Source organism: Ambystoma mexicanum, chromosome 10 (assembly GCF_040938575.1).
Source record: "Ambystoma mexicanum isolate Mex_15411 chromosome 10, UKY_AmexF1_1, whole genome shotgun sequence".
In the NCBI taxonomy this organism is placed as follows: Eukaryota; Metazoa; Chordata; class Amphibia; order Caudata; family Ambystomatidae; genus Ambystoma; species Ambystoma mexicanum.
In genome coordinates this window covers 1,528,482,023-1,528,504,842 of record NC_090932.1, presented here as the reverse complement: position 1 = coordinate 1,528,504,842, position 22,820 = coordinate 1,528,482,023, and the positions used below count along the sequence as shown (strand labels likewise).

Here is a 22,820-nt window from a genome sequence, read left to right as displayed (position 1 = left end):
CTGCCCAATCTGTGCCATGTGTAAGAGCTCCACTGTAAAACCCGTCGGGTTGTTGGAACAACCAATTTGCCTACAGGACCATGGAGTCACATATCGACAGACTTAGTAGTGGACCTTCCTCCCTCACAACAGCACATGCTATAATGGTCACTGTTGACAGTTTTAACAAGATGGCACACTTTTCTCCCTTGAAAGGCAAACCCATAGCTGCAGAAGTGGCCTATGTATTCCTCCGGGACGTGGTGAAGTTGTATGGTTTACCCGATACCATCCTATCAGATCGAGGTACCCAATATACCTCGCGGTTTTGGAAGATTTTATTCGGGTTGATGGGCATTCAGCGGGTGCTCACATCTGGGTACCACCCTCAATCCAACGGCCAAACAGAGGTTGAATGCCACAATGGAGCAATACCTCAGGTGCTTCACCAACACGGGGCAGGATAACTGGTTTTCCTTACTTCCCATGGCAGAATTCGTGTATAACAACGCCATCCATACTGTCATTGAGATGTCACCATTTTTCTGTACTTATGGGAGACATCCTAAATCTCTTCCAACTGAGACATTTCAGGAATCCAACGTACTCTGTTGATTCTCTCTTGGAAACCATAGCAGAGACCCAAAGCATGACCATCACCAACTTAAAAGAGCAGGCAGATACTCATCGAAGACAAGTTGCGGAGTGGAAGGTAGGGGACTTAGTCTGGCTTTCCATGAAATACCTTCCTCGTTGGACCCATCCTTCTAAACTTTGTCCAAGATACTTGGGTCCGTTTCCTATTACATCCAGGGTAAATCCTGTAGCCTTTCTACCGAAACTGCCAAAGCCGCTCCATCGCATTCATCCAGCCTTTCATTCCTCATTGCTTAAGACGTACGTACCTGATACTCACCAGAGAAAGGAAGACTGCCTTGGATCCGTCTCCTGATGTGTTTGAAGTTGAACAGATCGTCGACTCCTGTTACATAAAAGGAAGATTGCAGTATCTGATAAGATGGAAACATTACACTCTGGAGAAGATTCCTGGGAGCCAAGGCAACACATATCTGCACCCACAGCTCTCAGGCAATCCCATTGGCTGCATCCAGGGAAACCCGGGGCAGGTCCCCGAAAGAGGAGGCATACTGTCATGAGGACAGGATTGTGGAAGCTTTGGAACAGATTGAGGACATGACCGAGCCCATTCATGGTACCTTGGAGGTGCATTCTAGTCTTTTTTCACGCTTTCCTATATCTGGCGTTTGCTCTGCCCACTCAGCGTGTTGCAACTCTAAGTCTGTTCACTCAGTTTTCTTGCTCGCTGACTTTCCTCAGTTTTTCTCCATGCTTGGAATAATGCCTTTTCGTACTGTCCATCAAATCCATCCATCAAAAGTGGCGAGCTCCCGGAACAGAGCCCATCTCTTCACCAAGAAGGGTTCCCCGGAAGAAGAGCTTCCTGTTCCTTCTGAATCAGACAGCGACGAAAACCCTCAGGTGAGATCGCCGAAAGCTGACAGATCGGCACAAAGATATATTTGAGCGAACTTCCCCTTTAAATGAAACAAAGGCAGTCCAACACCTTCCAAATAGCACAGTGCATGTGAAACTAGCTTATAAGGGGCAGCACCGTTGGAAATACATATTTTTTGAAAAGTGGATAGTATTACCTAGCAGAGGGAGCTCTGGCTTGATGGAAGCTTTGGGAGACTGCCAGGGCTGAGCCCCAGCCCACTTAACGCCCTGAAAGTATCCTGGTCATTTTCGCATCTACTCCTGCTGTCCTAGAACTCATCAGGGGCCACATAAACCAGCTTACCCCAGTCTACTTCAAGACATCTACCCACCCCACATGCCTTGTGGGGTGCAATATGGATATAATGGGTATTTCACCGCTGATTGATACTTAAAGGGCCACAGAGTTGAGCCAATTGTGTAGTTGAAAGGGGAAGTATTTTTAGGACAAACGAGAGCAATGAGATTTGCTTTTTATGTCTTACAACCCGTGCAGTGGAACATGTTCTGTACATGGGCGATTAAGAGCAAATGTGTCAGATGTTTTATCCCAACGTGCTCACATAAGAAGACAGTTGTTTATGTGGGTTTACGCACTGCATTGTGAAGTTAGCACACAAGTCATCGTTCCTCTTGGCCCCAGGAGCACTTTTAACAGGCAACTATACTGATTTTATTTCCACTCCAATCAGACAAATGGTCTAGGCTATAGTAAATGGCACCTCATTTTACTCCACCATTATTGTGACATTATTAGTCAAATTGGGACCTCTTCCAATATACCATTCACCAAAATAACATGATGCTAGGCTCAGCCTGGTTACTGGACATCTGTGATATACTGTATTCATTCATTACTGAGATACCATTGTTTGGATAATATAGGTCCATTATTTACATCTACACTGTTTGGGACATCCACACTGTTAGATGCATATAATGCATGTCACAATCCCAGGCTTTTGGTTAGGGTGGCTATTTATACCAAATATGGAATTCATATTCTGTGACATAGGTTCGTGCCCGCTTATATTTTCATCCAAAATCGAGAACTTTTCTGTCACGATGGGAACATGCATCTTTAATTTTTCGTAATGCCCAATGTCACTGTAACATTAAAACAGGTAACTAATATCGTTATAATAATACTAATTGCTCAACCATTACTGTTGCTCATCTGGGACTTGCTTATATATTGGATGGTGCAGAGATATTGTTACTGTTCCACAAATATCAGTTTATTACACTGACAAGGCTATCCCTACTTTATTTGGTCATTATTGCATCCAGACCAAATGTTCACTACGTGCATTTTCTTTACCTATGACATCACACGTCTAGGAAGCATGACGCCATCCGTCAATTTCTGCAATGTGTGAAGGACTTGAGCAACTAGACGGGCTATATCTTTAATTGATTTACAAGTGCTGAGCAGGTCTCAGCAGGGAATAAAGGCCAGTAATACTTCTCATTGTCATTAGTTCCATACAAACAGTTGACGGTTAACCCATCGGCGTCACACGATCAACCTCCGCATCTTTATCGCATTTTGGTACTATTTTAATCCAGACGTGATACTGATTTTAGACAATTTGTCACTATGGCATGAATCGAGGATTCTCAGAAATCAAGTATGGCCAATTTATCAGGGCCACACGTCGAACTCCAGTCACACAATTCGGCATCACAGTAATCCAGACATGATCAAGATTTCAGACAAATGGTTTTATAAATAATTAAGGTTCGTAATTACTTATACAATAATGCAATTTCCGTCCTACAGGCAGAATATTGATCACATCTAGTGAATTGGACTATATTCTACAGACCTCAGCGATATATTAAATGGATTATATTTTTTCATACGACAATGGTGAGAGCGCAATTTGAGACTTTAAACATTTTTTATCCAAATATTATGTTAACTAGGGAGAATCTTCTTCCTGACTGGCACCTAATAATTAATTTCAGGTATACCATTTTCAAGGAGCCACTTCGTCGCCCCACGGCTATTTGTAATCTACCTACACATGACCATCAATGAAGTAATGGCAGTTATCTTTTGGTAGATCTTTTTAACCATCTGTCTCTAATCGGCTCCCAGAGCAGTGTATTGTTAGTAGCTCGTTATTGAATATTATTATTATTATTCTATCAGGTTATACAACCAATCCAGTGGTACAAGGGGTTAGCATGTACCCTTCAGTAGATATGCACTATTAGCTTGTGACCATAACCCCTTGCATAACCACTCACCTACTGGTTTGCACTATCACACTAGCAGTACACTTTACAGCAGCGTTCATGTGATGCGTTGTTCCAAATAATCACCATTTGTGGCACCATTTGTCCATAATGGGCACCACATGGGATGAATTCAATTGCTATATCATCACATATTTAATGGCTTAGAGATAAATGAGGGCCCCTACTTTCCTTTGGTTGATGTTATTAATACTATTGCAATACCGTCATGGTTCAAATTCATTTTTTCTGTTCTTATTTCTGTGTTTTTCATTTCCGATTTACCCACAATCCTCGAACTGGTGTGCGGTATGCAATTCATTCAATTTTGTTCATTTTTTGGATTGGTAATCATACTTGTAATAACATCTCACATTTAAATGTGCCTTTTTCTCCTTTGTGTTGAAATCATTTTAAGATATTGTTTTTGCTAATATTTGAAATTGAATATGAATACAATATTTATTTGTTGTATCAGCCTTGAAAAAGACCAGGGTCAAAACACATGTCGGCTGACCACATCAAGAATAAATCCTAAATGCAAGAAAAACAACATTCTTTGAATCAATTCATTCTTGAATACAACATATTGATCTGTAGGGGATAGTGCGCGTGTTACGGAGAATTCTCATTTATGGCTAATTTCCCTCACCTAGTGAGTCCCCCAGCAGTTTGCTGAACTTCTGGAGTTTATTTTTTTCCACCTGGTAAGAGAGCTTTTCCCCCACTCTTACCTGTGTTTTGCTATGTGTTTCCATCTGTTTTTGTGATTGTGGACTCTGAAGTACACCACTCCAGTAGCCCCCTTCTTTGTGTGTGTCACACAGCACCTTCAGTGCCGTGGCACAGGGTTGCCTTTGAGACTTCCCTCGACTCCATTTCTGAGGCAACTACTGTCCCCCAGAAAAGAGTAAAGTTACCAATAAACTTTAGTCAATCCAACACAGATCCAGTACACCCCATCTTCCATGGAGTACTGGAAAGGGTTAACTCTTATCCCTTTTTTATCTGTACCTCCTAGAGCATTGTTTCACTTTTAACATTTAGACTTGGCTACTGCCATTATATTAGATAAACGTGGTTCTGTTCTTGGCTGTTATATTAGCCTCAGACATAAACCTGCTTGACCAAATCGTCTTTCTCTTGGCTCTGGTTGGGTTTATTCACCATTTCTTTTTGTTAAAGTCCTTCTTGTGTTTTACTTTGCGCGGCAAACTAGGCTAGCCTTCTTTGTTCACTGTCTTTTGGTAGGCTTCTGCCCAGAAGTCCTCCTCAAGGCACCTAGGTGTCTAGGTGGGCTGAATGTGAGGGAGGGGTGTAGTCACCCCCTGCACAGGGTATCCTAGGAAACCCAAGTCGCACTTTGTCATGATTGGCCAGGGTAGTTGTCCGGGCTGGACAACCCCCCCTGCTGGGTGATTGACAGCCAGGCTGTATGAATGGGGTTTTTTCGCATAAAAGGCAGGTCTCTTGGGCTAGAAGTCAGAGTCGCCACTGGAACTACAAGGAACCGAAGAGAAGCGGAGAGAACGACGGCTGCTGCAACTACCCCGTCCCGGTGAAGCCTTGCTGCAGTCCTGAGCCATCTGCCCTTCAACGTCTCAGAGAAGATCCAGTCCGGAGTCTTCTTCCCTTGAGCTTGGTGGGGGATCATCTTCTACAGCCAGAGAATCCTCTTCAGTGGTCGAAATCGCTGCACACTGCTGTAGTGGTCTGGATAGCCACCTGAAGAGCCTCTCCTGCGTTTTTTAAGGAGCGCACTTTTTATTCCGCGTCGCTGCTGCCAGCCTCATCCCTGTGTGGTGCAGGCCCCCTTCAGACGTCCTTCTCGACGAAGCTCCAGGAATCGTGGGTCTGCGGAAAACCAACAGGAACAACTGCCAGGGCACCACCTGCACCACTGGAACAAGGTACTGTGTTCTGTTGAGGAAACTTGGTGAATCCCTTTTTCTTCATTTCCAAGGCTTGACCTTGTCTTCCCTCCTTCTTATAACTTTTGCTTCCGAACATTGACAATATCCAAGTACTTTTGGCTCAGTTGAATCGTGAACTGTTAGACCGTGTGATCTTCAGCAAGTGGCCCCGATGTCTTCGACCCTGGCTCCGGTCTCTGAGTGTTTCTTGATTCTGCCTGCCTAACCAAAATATTGCCCGCCATTTTTGCCTCCAACTCCCTCTGGGTATCTCAGGTGCCAAGTGTGTTTTTGCCCCGGTAGCATTTCATGCCACGGATACGCGTTTGTTTAGTAGACCGAACTGTCAAAAAGTGATTGCATTCATGGCAACATGTTTTTGTGCCTAATACCGGTTCATTCCAACACAGGTTACTTACCTTGAGACTTACTGTACAAAGTGAATTGGTTAGTTGTAGTATATTTAACGTGTGGTTTTTATTAATAGAAGTGTTGCGTTTATAACAAATGGTTTAAAAATAAATGTACTTATATTTTTCTACCTGAAACCTTGAGTCAGTGTTTGCTTGAGTCACAGTAATTGTGGTCCCTTTGTGTAATCTCTGCTACTGCTCATATATTCTTGAGATAAGCCTGGCTGCTCCGCCACTGCTACCACTATCACATAGTAGTACAGGCTTGTACCAAAGGTAAAACCTGTATCACCACCTGTAGTCTTAATTGTGTGTGGTGGTCCCTAAGGGCACTGCACGGGATTCTGCCTAACAGCGCGAATCACCACTACCAAACTCAATCTTTCCCGCATCAGCAAATAAGTCTGCTACTGCTGAATGTTTCGAGCTCCGTCGGCATGTGCTGCACATTATAAGCACAAACGATGTCACTGATGATGTAATTTCATACAGTGCTATTCTACAACACTAATTGGCGGAGCCCTATAAATGTAGGGCCTGCTCCATAGGCGATGCCAGGCCATTGGTCCCATCTTCATCCACGTGGGTGCTGCTGGGTTGGTCATCCGCGGTGAGATTGGCCTAACAATTAATTAGCTACTTGGAAAAACAATGTTATTTTATCTTTGAAACAGGGCACCTGGCAGGATGGACTGGGAGCGAAGCAGAGGTCACACTACCCCACACACTTCACTCACTCCCAGACAAGTCAGCAACTTCCAAGGCCTTCCACCTTAGTTTTGAGGCTATAATTTGAAACCACCCTGCACAAATCACGTGACCCAATTGTGAAGGCAAGATAGCCTTCTTAGTGATCGATCGAGGGGTGTTAGTTTTATGGTCGGTGGTCTGGGTTTGGATGGGTCTGTGGTATGTGGGGTTTTAGGATAAAAGCATTGCAAAGCTGAATTTCTCGTGTGGGGATCGTTGGGAGCAGGAGGTCCTTGCCATCTGTTCCGTGGGATGGTAACTGCCATGAGGCGCTCTGCTTCCTGTTCATAACCGTGCAGAGCACATTCTTCCAAGGGCACGAAGACGTGTAACTTCTAAGACAATGAAGGGTTTATGAATTTCTGAAACCTGCCCAGGGTGGGGGTGATGTCCGCGTTCAGACAGTGGATCTAATGCTAACCCATCTAGTCGTTTTCGCCGCTCTTGGGCCTACGTTTCAAAATGGCTGCCACTAACCAAGATGGTGTTCATATTCACATCTACTATATAGCCTCTAATGCATGCACTAACGTAATTGTGCACCCTCCTTCATTTTTACCCCCCCTCCCACCTATCTGGATGTGTTCTCTAGCGTTTGTTTTATCGCCCATGGGGGTGGGAAGACCCTCTCTCCTTCCCAACAATCTTCCAAAAATTAAAAAGTGCAATAATAAATATTGGATTACCATTAAATAATCGTTGCCAGAAAGCATCCTCCATATGGAATCCTCAAATCACTAACAAAGCAGTGGAAAATCTGCGCTCAAAGACTCAAATTTCTCACATTCACTGTATAAATGATGCAACATTCTAATGAACTCCAAGCGCTTACATACCCTACGTAATGGTTTAAAGGTGCTAATTCAGTGCCAGACTGGGGACCCACCTACCAACTGCGAGAATAAAGGGACAGCGAGGACAGCGAGGGCAGCTATGCAGGATAGGACACAGGCATTCTAAGCCACAGACGCCCCATGCAAAGGGAGGATAGCTCAGCAGCAACATGCTCGCCTTGGAAACAAGACAAGAAGCAACACTGGTTCGATCCCCGGGTCAGCACTTCGAAACCTCTGGGTATTAAGCGCGTTATAAATACGTAACTAAGTCATGTTCCTGTAACAGGGTATTGATGCCCCCAGGCTTTGTGAGCGCTTTAAGAAGGGCTTCACCACAAACGTTAGGGCGTAATGATGCATTGGGTGTACTCACAAGCCAAGATACTGGCTTATGATTAGGTAAAGAAGGGGTAAGGACAAAACTAGTACCATCTTAAACAGTAGTGGGAAATCCCTTGTGTGGGTTGGACCTGGGAAACCTCGATCTGAAACGTGACCAATCTGCAAAAGGGGATGGGTCTTAAGCTACTCATCACGAGAAAAACAACATAACTAGAACAAGGTGATGGAATTACAGGGACTAATGTTCGTATTTTAGTCAGATATCAGCATATCAATCAGAGCCTAGCCACTGTTCCCGTTTGATTTGTGCTCACCCAGCTGCAATAAACAGTGTTGCTTCTTGCCCGGTGTTTGGTATATGTTTTTTTTTAATGCTCCAATTGGTGGACACCTGTGTATTAGATATATTTTTTTCCTCTTCTGCCCGCTCTCTTGCGGTGAGCAAATTGAACCTGAATCGCATAAAATGTTTTGCCAGCACTTTGCTAGGCCTCGTTTTTCAGTATTCTTGTATATGAGGCACATCTGTATAAAGTCTAACGGAGAACACTTACTTTCTAAATTAATGTAATCGCATTCCGATCCCACAACTAGACTTTTTGAAAGACCACTATTCTGAAAACCCCTATATTTTCTGGTGGTTCCAGGGAGACAGCCAGCATTTTTATAAACACTTTGCATTCAATTAAAAAATTAAAGATTCTAGAGTACGGATTCTATTCAGAACACTGCACAAGGAAGAATGACGATCCCGACATTCATAAAGAAGCATTCTAGAAATCTTAATTTCCTCTTCAAAACTGGCCCATAAGGAATTTAATGCCAATTCAAGTCCAATGCCTTGAACCGCTATGCCTGTGGGCATCCCCCACAAAATTCTTCATATAACGCTTCAACTCTAGACAATGCCTTACAATCCCCCCTCATTTTAGTCTCTAAACCATCGATCAGTGAGAGTGATTTTCTCCCAATAGAATTCTAAAAGAGGGAGCCAAGAGTATAGTTCATGCAGTCGTTCTCCTGAGTGTAGTTACTGGTGGCAGCCAAACCACCCTGTAGACCAAAGGGTGTTTGTCTATGAAGATTGGGTAGTCTGTGTAAGCCAACCTGGGAGGAAAGTTTGACAAGTCTTGTGTCACAGAAAAATCTCTGGGTAGCCTTCTACAACATAATATTTCTGCTTCTTAGCCCCATTACAGAAAGGCCAGCCAATTGCAAATCAGCCTTGGTCCGGCGACTAGTGTGCTGTATGGAAAGTTGTGCAAAACAATAGTAGTCGTTACGCTGCGTTTAAAACCTTCCATCCATGTTTCAAAGCGGAGTCACTAAAAATGAATCAGAACCAGAACTTTGCCCACGGGCACCTTTTGGTGTCTTCCTGCGATGCTCTACATGTTATACCTGGGCCAAAGGTTGTACCATAAGAGTCGGCCTCCTCGTGGTAAAGTTAAAAGCTGGCACTGCAGGATGTAGTATAGTCTTTGAAGAGACTGGCAAGTTGTTTTCTCTACGGCGGCATTTTATATGTCCTGTACAGTCAATATTAGGGGATACCTCGCCCCCACTGTTGCAACATATAGTTTTACAATTGGAGTCTCCAGCCCCTCCCACCGATGATTGCACTAAAGACAAAGCTTGGTGTGTAAACGTCCAGAAAGCTCTATCAGATAAACTAGCCTTACTACAAAACAAAATTAAGACTAAGAAGAATAGTCCCTTATTCAATACCCACTCACCCAATCTACCTACTCCCACTCACCCAATCTACCTACTCCTCAACAACCCCCATGCCCACCTTTCCACTTCTCCCCAGTATCCAGCAAAGAAGTGGCAAAGATAATCTCTGGCCTCAAAACTTCGAATTGCCAGGGGGACACCTGCCCTGCCTCAGTCATTAAGGAAGGTGCAAAAGAATTAGCTCCTTGTCTGATCAACTCATTTAAAAAGTGCGTAGTCCCGAATAACCTCGAAGAGGCATGGGTCATGGGCCACTCCATCAGGCCCACCAGATCTACCTACCTGCACTGCCTCAATATATCTAAATTTAAACAACTGAAAATGGCAGGGGATCGAGTTTCCCAGTGCTAGCAGCCAAATGCTGGAACATCCTCTCTACAGCTATCAGAGACGAACCCTCTTTCTGGGCTTTCAGAGCTAATGTGAAAGAATGGCTCTTCGCCTAACTAACTTCACTCATTATGGTATCCAGCACTGTACATTTCTGTCTCCTTCTCTGCCATGTCGATTTTTGCCATCTTCACCCGGACCTTGTGTAACCTGCTCCTAAGAACTATTACACTGCTACTGTAAATGATTAATATACTGTAACTGCTCAACTGTCGATTATACTGGATCTGTGACTAACAATTTTGGCATATGCTCAAGCGCCCAGATACCTCAGGGTTAGGTGCGCTCTATAAATAATAACTAAATTAAACTAAACTAGGCCTGTTGCAAACAGTTCCCTCAGATGTTAGTTTGCAGGGCAGGAACCTAGGACAGCACCTAGGTCCCCACAGTGCTTCACCAGATAGCTACATGTTTCACAATACTCAGTCACATCAAAGATTTCATACAGCACTAAAAGCACAAACAAGCTGCCACAGCTACTGCATACATGCCAACATTCTATATTCCATTCAGGAGACACTAGTCCAGCCCTGGTTTTAACTTTGCGTTCTCGTACTTGTAGTCCTAGATGACCCCTTTATAAAAAAAATTTAAAAGCCACAGAATGCAAAGTTAAAACCAGGCTTTGACTAAGGTATCCTGAATGGAAGGCATCAGCTACAAGCCATCGTGCTGTACTTGGCACATGTATCCTACAGTACTTTTGCGGACCATAATAAAAAGGCACTTGAAAACATCATAGGGACCAAAGGGAATACAAATATGCTAAAGAAAGGCCATTGCAAATCCTTCTCTGGAGTCAGACAGCTAAGCAAACCCATGCACGTCGGGTTATGATTCACCACCAGCGGTTGCCGTAACAGAAAATTCAAGAGCAGAGCCAGGTGGGGTGGCTTGGTTCCAGGAGCCAAACGCAAACCAAGCTGGCAAAAGAAAAGCTGTACAAATCTTGAATGGAATAGTTTGTCAAATCAGAAAAGAAACCTCATTTAAGTTGTGAGAGGCTAATGGATGGGTATGGGGCCCGTCAACCATTGTTTGGTTGGGGGTCTCTAGAAATATCACTGAACGTGATTAAATACCCTCATGCAATAATTGTCATTTAACATCTGTTGTGGCAAACTAAAACTAGAACGCGAGTTCTTCTGGCCCAAGGTTCACTGCTTGCAAATTGTTGCTAGGCATGATGTCAAGGAAATGAACAGGAGCAGTAAAAACAAAAAACACAATACTTTAATCCACGTTCAATAAGCAAATATGTTTGCCAAATCAGCAAAAAGGTATATTTATTTAATTAATACATAAATAAAGCAAAAACATTCCAGTTTACATACAGTTAATTGACATTCCTATCTCAGCTGGCAGACATCCTTATTCAAATATTTAATTATTCCAGACAAAATAATCCGTGATAATAATCCTTAATGGCATTTTCAGTTCGAATAACCCAAACTTCTCTTAACTAGATCTTCAAACAATAGACTAGACTATCCAATAATGCATCACAAGATAAATTTTAGCTTCGGCAGTTCAACTTACTATTGTTCAACTTACTGTGGTTTCACATAGGGTTACACTAGCAATGAAGACTCACCCCTGACAGTGCCAATGGCCTGTGACGGGATTTTCATCTCATTTCCATACTTGGATTACAACAAGCCGTTCAATGACAATGATCCATCAATCATTCTGCCGCTAACCAAACCCTATAAAAAGGGATAGATGTAGTCCGGCATTTAGCATGTTAATGCATTGACACCAAAAGGATAAGTCTTTAATAAAATCTAGATGTTGAGCAAATTTACCATAATTATTTATGTAGGTATTCCCCATGCCTGGGCACTCCCGCTGTTTCGCTAATGTTTTTGTTGAGATTGGCAGTGATTATTATGCAAGAGCTTAAGACAATATAATAGGCCGGCCGGTCAGCCCATTCTTTGGTGTTTACGTCAAAGCAAATCTCCATTTACTATATCAAAAGCAGCTTTGAAATCGATATATAGTACATAGAGAAGAGGGTTATTGTCATGACCACTGTGAGGGGGCACATGTTGTGCCACAAGCAGGCTCCCACTAGAACCCTGAGGGCTTTAAAACCACTGCAAAATGGCTCCTGGAGCCAGTCCTGGCGCCTTTGGCACCAGGCTGATATGTATGAAGGAAGAGCTGTTCAAAGTAGGTCCCATTTATGTACATGGGCCTTTAAATCCAACATGGAAGCACCCACACAGTCTAGTTCTAAAAACCAAGCCATGCGGTCTAGTGTTTTGGGTGTGGCAGGCCTGGAAATACTTTCCCTGGTACTACTTTACCTGGGCTATATAAACCACACACTGACTGCAGAACACGCTTCGTGTTATTCTGCAACCAGCAGCGTGACGCTCACCGTGTCCAGCTCCTGGTCTTCAGCATCTTCTTGTTCTTGCAGGATTACAGGAACAAGATTATTCTGTGTTACCTGAGAAAACACCATCCAGCACTCAGCATCTCAACTGGGCTGCAATCTGTGGAAACCGAGAGAAGAAGAAACATAACTCATCTGTGAGTACTAGCTGAAGGACTTCCGGCGAACCGCTACCACAGCTGCTGTTCGAACATTGCGACCTGCAATAACGAGAAAGGGAAAAACAATATTAGAACACGCGCTTCCAAAACATTGAATTCAATCAGTCTTTCCTGAATTCCATCGCGCTACGCCACGCTTCCATCCGGAGCACCAAGCAACATCTGCAAAGGAAAAGAGACATTCAGGTTTGCTTTCAATATTAAACAACCGCACAGCGCTGTACTTACCTTAACGGATTCCTGGGCCCTATTTTTCATCACGCTCTCATCCACTTGCTGCACCACAGCGGCCTGTGAGGAGAAGAAGAAAACACAGGGTAGCTTTAAAAGACAATAAAGGTGCTGCACGCTTTAACTTACCTAGAAACGTGCCTCTCCATCCGGCACACCAGCATCAAGACCTTCGCACCTAAAGACATTAACGAATTCCCAAAAGACATTAACAAATTCCCACCATGAACAGAACAAAGACTTACAATTAACAAACCTACCTGCCTACCAGCAGATTCGAGGTCACAGCAGACCTGGGCCCAAGGAAGGCATACAGCACCAGTGAAGCAACTTGGGCAGCTCGTCAACAAACGCCAAGCGCCCCTGCACAAGAAACGCAGGACGGATAGCTCACCCTACAAATAACTAAGGTGAGAAAAGAACCCAGTGGGAAGGGAATCGGTCAGAGGGAGGTGGGATATTCACCCATTAGAGACAGTTATCACAAATCCTCCCTTCGGTAATTGCAGGTTCATTATTCAGCACTGGGCAACTAGGCATCCAGGGTTCCAGATCTCAGAGCCTTCCAGACGCCCCCGGGGATATCCGGTGAGCCTAACAGTTATTGGGCTGTATGGCATTACCACATAACGTGTCCAGGATCAATCGGTTATGGGAGGTGGAATATCCCGCTCTGAAGCCACTCTGGAATCTATCTAAAATCCCTTCTCCGTCGACCCAGGTTTGCAGTTCTTGTAATAATCCAGCAAATAGCTTCCCGGTGCAGTCTGGGAGGGAAAGTAATCTACTGTTAGTAGGGTCTGTTTTAATTCCTCTTTTAAAGACAGGCACAAGGATAGCCGCCTGCCAAGAGCTAGGGCTGTGGCCACTCTCTAATACCTTGTCGAACAGTATTTTTAACAGACAGGCCCAAAAATAGGGATTATTTTTAAATGTATCACATTGGCCAGTCCGTTAGGGCCAGGAGCCCGTGAAGACTTTAGAGTGGCTATTTTGGTTTGCAAGGCTTCCACTGTCACCTCAAAGGGAGGACGCTTAGGTTTGATGTTGCCCTGCATCACCCTCATACTACTTTCCGGGTCATTACGATTACCTAAGAATTGATTCCATTCAGAAGCACTAATGGGTTTAATCAAAAATTTGACTACCCTTGACTTCCCCCAGCAGAGCCCATATGTTATGGGTGTTCCTAGTGCAGAGTGTTTTAATTGTACATTGCCAAGCTTCATTTCTCTTTGCGCCTTTCCAATGTTTTAAACCTACCGGATATTACGGTTTCAAATTTCTCGAGGCATCAGAAAAGGCTGCCAGAGATTTACCGGACCTTTTAGCTTTCTGTATACTATTTCTTAGTGTCCGTTTTGCATCTCTGATCGCTTTATCATATGTCCCTACAATACCAGATTCTCTTGTTATCGGACTGACTTTAGATGTTGTATGCGCACATGTAACAGAGGCAATCACCTCACAATTTCTTCCATGGGCAATGACTTAAATAAATACAAGCTATCATCCTTTAAACCAGTAGCCGCTCGCACAGCACCAAGTATGTTCTTATCCGACCAAATGAGTCACTTCACAACGATATAATTCAGAGTACTACAGGCTATACCACTATTCCAAGTATGTCTGCCAGGACAGTCTCCACGGGTACGCCCATTGACAATTTCTAGCACGCAATTATCAAAAAAGTTTAACCAGTCTTTCCCCATGTGGTCTTCCATTTTGTGTTCCATAATAGTCTTATGATTTCATACTTGATTAGATGCTGTACCCCTTCCATCTTTACTATGACAATTAAAATCTCCAGCAACGATAATATAGCCGTTATTCGAATCAAATACCCATTGGCTAAACAAGATGTGTAAAGCATCTTGGAGTGGCTCTCTCAAATTATCTCTAGGGGAATTGTATACATTTACTAACAATAGTTTTTCCCAGCGTTCGTTAAACAGCATCTCCACCTCAACTGCTTTTATATAATCCTTTAATAACGTGGGGCTAGCACGTGATTTCATTGCTATTGATACCCCAGTTATCAGTCCACCAAAGGGCCGCCCCCGTTGTCCCTTCTTAGCCAATGTTTGGTGCACAGAGTATCTGTTCAGAATAATAAGGGAGAGTAACCACGTCTCCTGTAATAGAAAAAAGTATGGTTCGATATTATGGGTGGGGACCCATCAGTGGATAAAAAAAGCTAAGGATTCCACCAGCCATTTTAACATATTTTGGATGTCTGTCATTTTAACATCCTGACCAACGGGAAAGCTCTGGCTTAGTACCCATCACCTCCCCCTATTATCCGTCTCCCGAAGCTCAATGTCTTCTTGTTCAGAATTGGCATATGTTTCAACATCCACTTGATAAAGACTTTTTCCTGTATTTCCGAATCGTTTGAGCAGTAGCCAACACTTTACAATGTAAAGCGGTAACATTAGGATTGGTGACTTTAAGGGGTTCAACAAAGTCAAAATTGTCAGACAGCAATACACGCAATTGGGGTATCAGATGAAATTTTGCCGTTCGAGGCAACCATTTGCCTCGAGTTTTCGGATTTAAGTTTTTAATAATGCATATTTTGCTTTCAGCTGGGCCTTTGGAGATCGTCATTTCTGATGTCTCTTCTGCAGAAAGGATGTTCTAACTGACTCGAGGTTTTGTCTTCCTGCGTGGAGTGGAAAAATGTTCTTGGTGTGTCCCATACTCTGGGATGGTAACGAATCTTGTTGATCCTTGCTAGCAATGGACCCTATATCATCTTTTTCCGGATTAATCCAGCTAGTCAGTGTACCCACTCCTTTAAGTTGGCGCTTCTTTGCTCAGACTGCTGTCTTGTGCGCTTTCTTATTCTTCTTTACAGGTACCACAGAAACCAGTAAAGCCGAGGCCACCTCACAAGGTACTTTCCTTGTGGTGGCTTTCCTCACTAATCATCCGTTTCCTAGAATAGAGGATGATATGAGTTTTCTGTATTGTAATGATTAATTTCTTTATTAGTCGACGGATCAGGGAGAACTGGTATCATTTCTGGTGGGGTGTTACTCATCTCTTACTTATCATTTTCAACTATTGTGTCAGGTAAAGGCCGGATGGGTGCGGTATTCACAGGAATGTGACCACATAACTTCAGTAATATCTTTATCGAAAATTGAAGGGAAGCCATTGAAGATTGCAGTTTAGCAATTGCAGTTGTGTTGACCAAGGAGGCATCAGTAGGTCCAGAGTCTTCAAGGTGACATACCTCTCCACTATCAATAAGCAAGTTGGGGGACGCAGATCTAGCAGAGCATGGTTCAGCCGAAGAACTGTCTTCCGCATTAATCACTTGAGCATCCTTAGTGACCACTCTCCCCTCCTTTATTGGGGCCTTGGTTACCACAGGTGTCATTGATCTTTGTAACAATCTTCACTGGTCGGGGAGTGAATTGTTATTAATATCATCGTGTGGTGTCAAGGGGCTGGCTGTGGTTTTGATCTGCAGCGCTTACTTCCTCAACTGGTTCCACACTTCTTTCTTTCAAAGCACTATTTTGGAAAGGTGCCGGTATGGTGCCCTTTTCCTTGATGGCCTGTGCTTTTTTATTTCCTTTTTGTTTAGGTTATTAGGCTTCTGAGGCTCACCCTCGTCCTCCAACCCGCTCCTCCTAAGATTATAATTTGATTGACGGCCTTTGGAGTAGAACGGCATGATGTTCGATACAATCATTCAAATAGGTCCAAATGCCAAAGAAGAATTCCCCACCCAAGGCCTGTGTGCTCATCCGCCTCGCCGCCAATGTTTATTCACACACAGTTATTAAGCGGCAGGATAGCAATATAGGTGTAGCAACTCCAGTTGATTGCTGTGAGTGCCGCGGTGACCAGCAATGTTACTACTTGCGGTAATGAGATACCTCTAAGACAGGATCAATGAGATACCTCTAAAACAGGATCAAAGGGGCACGCCCCCACAGACTCCCACCTGTGCACACTCGAATTGGTGCTAGAAGTCAGTTTCACTACAATCCCGGGAGTTGCTCCAAGTAGCCTCTCGGACGAGATCAAAGGCGGCGTACCCTCAACAGCCTCTCAGCAACTTGAGGGGAAAATAAAAAGAACACACTATTCTAGTCTCACCCATTGCAGGGAAGGTCTCGTCACACGAGCTTTGCCAGCCAGCGGGTCCTTATAGTGGCCTCTTCTGGTCCTGAGCAATTTGGTTATTCGATGCACAGGTATTCCTCACTGCGGCCAAACACTTCACCAAACACCCCGCCACAGGCAAGTGTTTAGTGAACAATGGCACCGACTCCTGGCAGTTACAGGGCAAACAGACTTCCCCGCTGAGAGTAGAAATCAGCCAACACTTGGCCAAACACTCCGCCAGACGCTCTGCTACATGCGAGTGTTTAGTGAACAATAGCTCCGCCTCCAGGCAGTTACAGGGTAAACAGACTTCCCGCTGACACAAAAGGGATATTTACTTTGTGATTTGATTTACTTTGCCCTCCCCCAACTTGGCACTTTGTATCTCTTTGTTACAGTGCCCATTACCAGTCATTAACACTCAATATAAACTACAACTGGTGAGAGAAAAGGGTGTCAAATCTACATTTCAAAAACATTGCTTAAAACAGTGTGAAAAGCAGTGATTGTTCTCAGCATGTGGCATGAGGGCCAAGACAATAACAGTCATGGGGCATATTTTGACTGCAGTTTTTTTCCCTCCAAACAATGTCCAAAACCTTTCAGCATTCTAATATTATGCAGAGAAGCGGCTGTACTGTAGTGTACGAAATCATCAGCAAGACCACCGATATGTGGCCTCTCTACCAACAACAGATGGTCCCCCTCAGAGTGAGGCACAATACTCATGATGGAACCATGCACGGCTTTGTAACTGCATAGTCAGGGCTTTAAATGAGCTGGGGCCGAGCACTAGCAGTCTCCAAAAAGAGGATACCAGCACACCAGTCAAGACCACATGGCTTGTGGCACACTATGGCAGGAGTGGTGGGCGCTTTCTCTCGTGAGAGGAACTTCCTCTTGTGGTCCCCAAGCCTCGTGAAGAGCCACGAGAAAAGCTGCGGCCATGCTGCAGCCACAGCCCAGATTAACAAGGTCTGCAGTGTAAAAACCCCTGCTTGGTTCTGCCGCTGAGACAAGGAGAATGCAAGTTAAGTTAAGCGGGCGATGACCACACAACAAGTGTTAGTATCAGGATTTCCTTAAATCGATTCATTAGCTGGCAATGGGCACTGCCACATGTACGCCAAGTAATTTTCGGATTCAAACCGAATTACACGGCACACACTTGGAATGCCCGGGGCCAGTCGCTCATTAATAAAATCCGCCAGACTATATTAGTGCAGGGTTTAGCTGGTGAAGCTTTTTTTAAATGCCTTTCACAGCAAAATCCGGGTTTTGATGCTGAGAGTCTTGACAGTACATTTAGAAAACCCACATACTAGTACTTTCAGTTTTTCACTGAATTGCATCGGTGTATTTGTAGTGCCCCCTCCCCGTTAAAAAGGTGGAGGGATTGGTGTTACAAATGTCTTTTTTATTAACCAATTTCAGTATTTAAATATGTGCCGAGTGCTTTATTATAACTGAATACTTTTCAAATCAGCTTGATAAAACAGACTATTCTTCAAAGTGAAACCTGGGGGTGACGAGTGGTTGGGGGGAAGGAGAGGCCAAGTGTGTCATGTTGATTTATCAGGTCCAGAAAAGTGGGAGGAGGGGTTGTTTTCACTGGCTCTGCCCTGTGCAGAATTTCAGGGTACATGTAAATGGGCGATGGTGGACACCGCCCTGGATGACTTGAGAGATCATCCTGGGGTCATCTCTCTCAATGGAGGCACTGGCTTACGAACCCAACGGTCAGGTCAGCGACCACCAGGGATCTCACGTCCTTTGAATGGTTCGTAGTGATGGACACGGGCACAGGCATTTGGTAGAAGCGTTATATGGGATTATAGCAGAAGGGGCAAGGAGCCAAGCATAGCATTAAATGGAGCAGTGGAGTAGCCGCTGGAGGGGGAACTTTGAACTCAGTTATGGCCAGATATTCCCAAGCTTACGCAGGCCACCCAGATTCAGGAGATGTGGGTTAAGATAATGGTCAAATGGCATCTCACACCAGAAAAACTACATACATTCTTCTCAACTGCATCAGCACTCTGCTGGAGGGATGAGGGGAACTAGGATTGCAGAAGCATATCTGGTGGGAATGCCCAGTCATACAGCCTTATTGGGACTTGATACATGCAGCAATTAATAGTATTTTTGGGAGTCAGATGCCGGACAACATACGATGGCCATCCTGGGAATGGGCGCGGTTCTGGAAAATCTATCCTGGAAAGCTCAAAGACAGACAATTGTCATCCTGACAGTGACGACAACACACAAATGGAAACAAAAAGCTGCCTCCACAGAACCGAATGGGTTAGTAAAATCTGGAACTTTGTGACACTGGAGTGGGTGACCTATTTGATTCAAGGGGATCACCAAAAGTTCCTCTCAGACTGTGATATTGTCCTGCATCGGAACTCGCGGGCTGCATGGTGCCTGAGGAAAATGACATTGCTCAGGCTGGTGCGAGTACTCACTCCACTTGTGGAGGGCGCCTTCACAGGAAGCTGTGAGGAGATATGGCTGAAGCTTCATGCGGAAGCAAAGTCTATGGGGAGGGGTTTTCTGAAACGATGCAAGGGCCTGTACAACGGCTGGCGAGAGAGCTGGCCACTCACACTAACTTGGGACCGCGAGTCATCTACATAGTTTGTGGACTCTCGGGAGGGGTCGGGGGCAGCAGGACTGGGTGTGTTGGTTACATGTGTTGGGAATGAGAGGAGTATGGGGGCGAGAAGGGATGGGGGAGTGGGTTACAGGTGTTCTTACTGTTGAAAATGCCAATAAAATACTTTACTGTGCTGCCCTCAGCACCAAAATCAGCTCCCTGGTCCAGCACAAACACACACAATCTTCGACTCAACGCTCAATGCTTATTCATACACAGCATTCACTCACTCATTGCACGAGGGGATCAGAAGTGACCTTCCCATACATTAAATATCCCCCTGTACCTGTTCCAAATAGGCACAGGGAAATGTTTTTTCCAGCCCTGTGCTCTGAAAAGTGCACCTCTTGAAAATCTGGATTTACTTGAAAATGCACTGAACCCCCTTTTCAACCTCTGCCTTCTGCAGTAGTGCATTTGGTGGGAAAAGAGCTCCTCAATGTGCATAACTATGATGCACACATTTAAATGTAATTTGTGCACGGTTCCCCACCGTATTAGCGCAAGTTAAGTGAATGAGCATTCCATCAGTTGCCCCAAACATGTTTTGAAAATCGTGCACGGTGGTTTATCACTACTGATCACTTCTGTACAGTGTACATTCATTTCAGAAGGTGTGGTTCGAGGTGTCAGAGCGGAATTAGGAATGGGAAAGGACACACGAGAAGTAATGGCTGCATGGGGTTTTTACTGTTTCATGAGCAGGTATTGTGTTTAATACCATTAGCTGCAGACCAGATACTTTGACTGGAATCGTTAGCCCCATAGTACGTACTATGGATGCCATCATCAGAGATGTCATTTAGGCGTCACCCTTGCAACCCCTAAAACAATAAACATTTTTAAAAAAAATTGGGGCTCCGGGGCTGTGGCCAGCAGCATGTTGCTATTTGTGTCTGGACTGGCTGGTTTTCTGATAGCTATAGCCGGTAGGATAGCTCATTGGGTTGAGGCCTCGCTGCTGCAATGTGTTTGTCATCTGCAGGTTAGAAAACCGGCAAGGTCAACTCAGCCTTTCATCCTGCTAAGGTTGATAAATGAGTACCAAAACACGTTGGGTGCAATTGTATGTATGTTTGTCCTATATGAAGCGCTTAAGTGTAAGTGCTATATAATAACCCATAATTATCGTTTGGTCTTGGACATCTGCTTGCATTCACAGTAATTTGGTAATATGGGCCTATATGTGCTGATAGTAATGATACATAGTGTGATCAATTCTTGAATGTATATCGCTTTACAGTGATATGATAGCATTGTATATAAGTACACCACAAAAAATATGGTTAAGTGATGCCAGTTTTGTCAAGAGGTGAAAGGTCGTGTTCCATCGCTTCCCGTGATGTTACTTTGGAGTGGGGTCAAATGAAATCACTTCCTGGGATGTCATCAGAAGACAAGGGTTGTGCGAGGTCACTTCCGCAGGCATTTTGGTGAAATGACATCCCTGGCCATCATTTAGGTATTGTCATATGTAACAGATTAGCAGGTACTGTATCAACCGTCATTAGTTCCAGGGCAGGTACTGCGTCTGGAATTGGTATCCCAGTTCCGGTACTGTGTCTGTAATCATTTGCCCCCAGCGCCGGTATGGTCAGATGTAGCTGATGAGTAGGTACGTTCTGTATCATAAGTAATTAGCTCCACACCAGGTATTGTGTCTGCACTAATTCGCTCCAGCCAGAGGCTGTGATGGGCCTTTGCCATTAGCGCTAGAGAAGGTAATGTCCGCTGATATTCATCAGGGTGTTTGGGTCTGCAGCCATTAGACCTAGAACAGACACTGTGCCTGCAGTTATTATCCACAGACGGGTCATTAGACCCGGAGAAAGTGCCGGATCTGCAGCCATTAGCCCTGGGGAATCATTACTTCCGGAGTAAGCGCTGGGACCGGGGAGAGTACGCCTCTGAAGTCATTAGCCGGCGTATATTGTAATTATATCTATATGTCACTTGCTCCAGACCACGGTGTGTGTAGTAGCCGCACACAGGTACTGCGTCTACGAGCATTCCAGAGCCTGAACTGTACCGTAAGCGAGCTTCGGAGCAGCTAATGTGTCTGCAACAACAGGCTGCCCTGTGTAATTTCAAAACCAGATGTTTAGAAAGTAAAGTACTTACAATTTTTAATTTCAACGTGAGATAAGTACAATACAATGAATTACAGCTTCAGCTGCAGCCTCTTACTTAAACGTGCATTTCCAGAGGTGGCAAAAGTGCTCCCTCTCACCAACATAACAATAAAGTGGTGAGAACAATCTAAGTTAAGAAATGCTAAAAGAAATACACATTCACTACAACAGATGGATCGTGAACTCACCTGATGCTGCCAGGAAACTGCAAACGAGCGTTTCGTAAAGGGAGGCCTTATGTTGCTTTCATTATCAATTGAAACACATACTTTAAGTCCCTATAAGAGGCTGTAGCATTCTGCGTTTGTTTAAAAGTTTGCCGACACGTTTTAAAATGCCTTTAAAGCGTCATGACGTTTAACACGTATTTCTGAAATGTCATTAAAAGTCACGTAGGACGTTTACGTGCTTAGGGAAAGAATCATGGAAGAAGGGCACGATTAGATACTAGTTCCCATCCGAGAAACGGACCATCGGTTGTTAGGGCCATTTCCCAGATGGGAAATAGCTGCTTCATTGTGAGTGAGCTAGTTCCCATTAGAGAAATGGCCCTTTTTTGCTTCCTAGTGGCTAAATCCTGCATAATAATGGGAACTAGCCCACTCACACAGAGAAGGCTAGTTCCCCTTAGAGAAATGGCCCTTTTGCCCCTAGTGGCCAAGTCCTGCATAATAATGGGAACTAGCCTACTCAAACTGAGAAGGCTAGTTCCCATTAGAAAAGTGGCCCTTTTTGCTCCCCTAGTGGCCAAGTCCTGCATAATAATGGGAACTAGCCCACTCACACAGAGAAGGCTAGTTCCCGTTAGAGAGATGGCCCTTTTTGCTCCCCTAGTGGCCAAGTCACTCATAATAATGGGAACTAGCCTACTCAAACGGAGAAGGCTAGTTCCCATTAGAGAATTGGCCCTTTTTGCTCCCCTAGTGGCCAAGTCCTGCATAATAATGCGAACTAGCCTACTCACACTGAGAAGGCTAGTTCCC

General features: G+C 44.3%; 1 protein-coding gene across 2 annotated transcripts in view; it reads right to left on the bottom strand.

Moving 5' to 3' along the window:
• The window catches only part of PRKAB1 (protein kinase AMP-activated non-catalytic subunit beta 1), a 165,483-nt gene extending 143,328 nt beyond the window's left edge, over positions 1-22,155 (bottom strand). The window contains exons 1-2 of one of the 2 annotated variants that reach the window (XM_069619709.1): positions 22,026-22,141; positions 11,720-11,831 (exon numbers count right to left, since the gene is read on the bottom strand). The gene's annotated coding sequence lies outside the window, so the exon portion shown is untranslated. Of the gene's footprint in view, positions 1-11,719; positions 11,832-22,025 lie in introns of both variants that reach the window. The other variant, XM_069619708.1, reaches the window with a different exon arrangement.
• Positions 22,156-22,820: the final 665 nt, after the last annotated feature.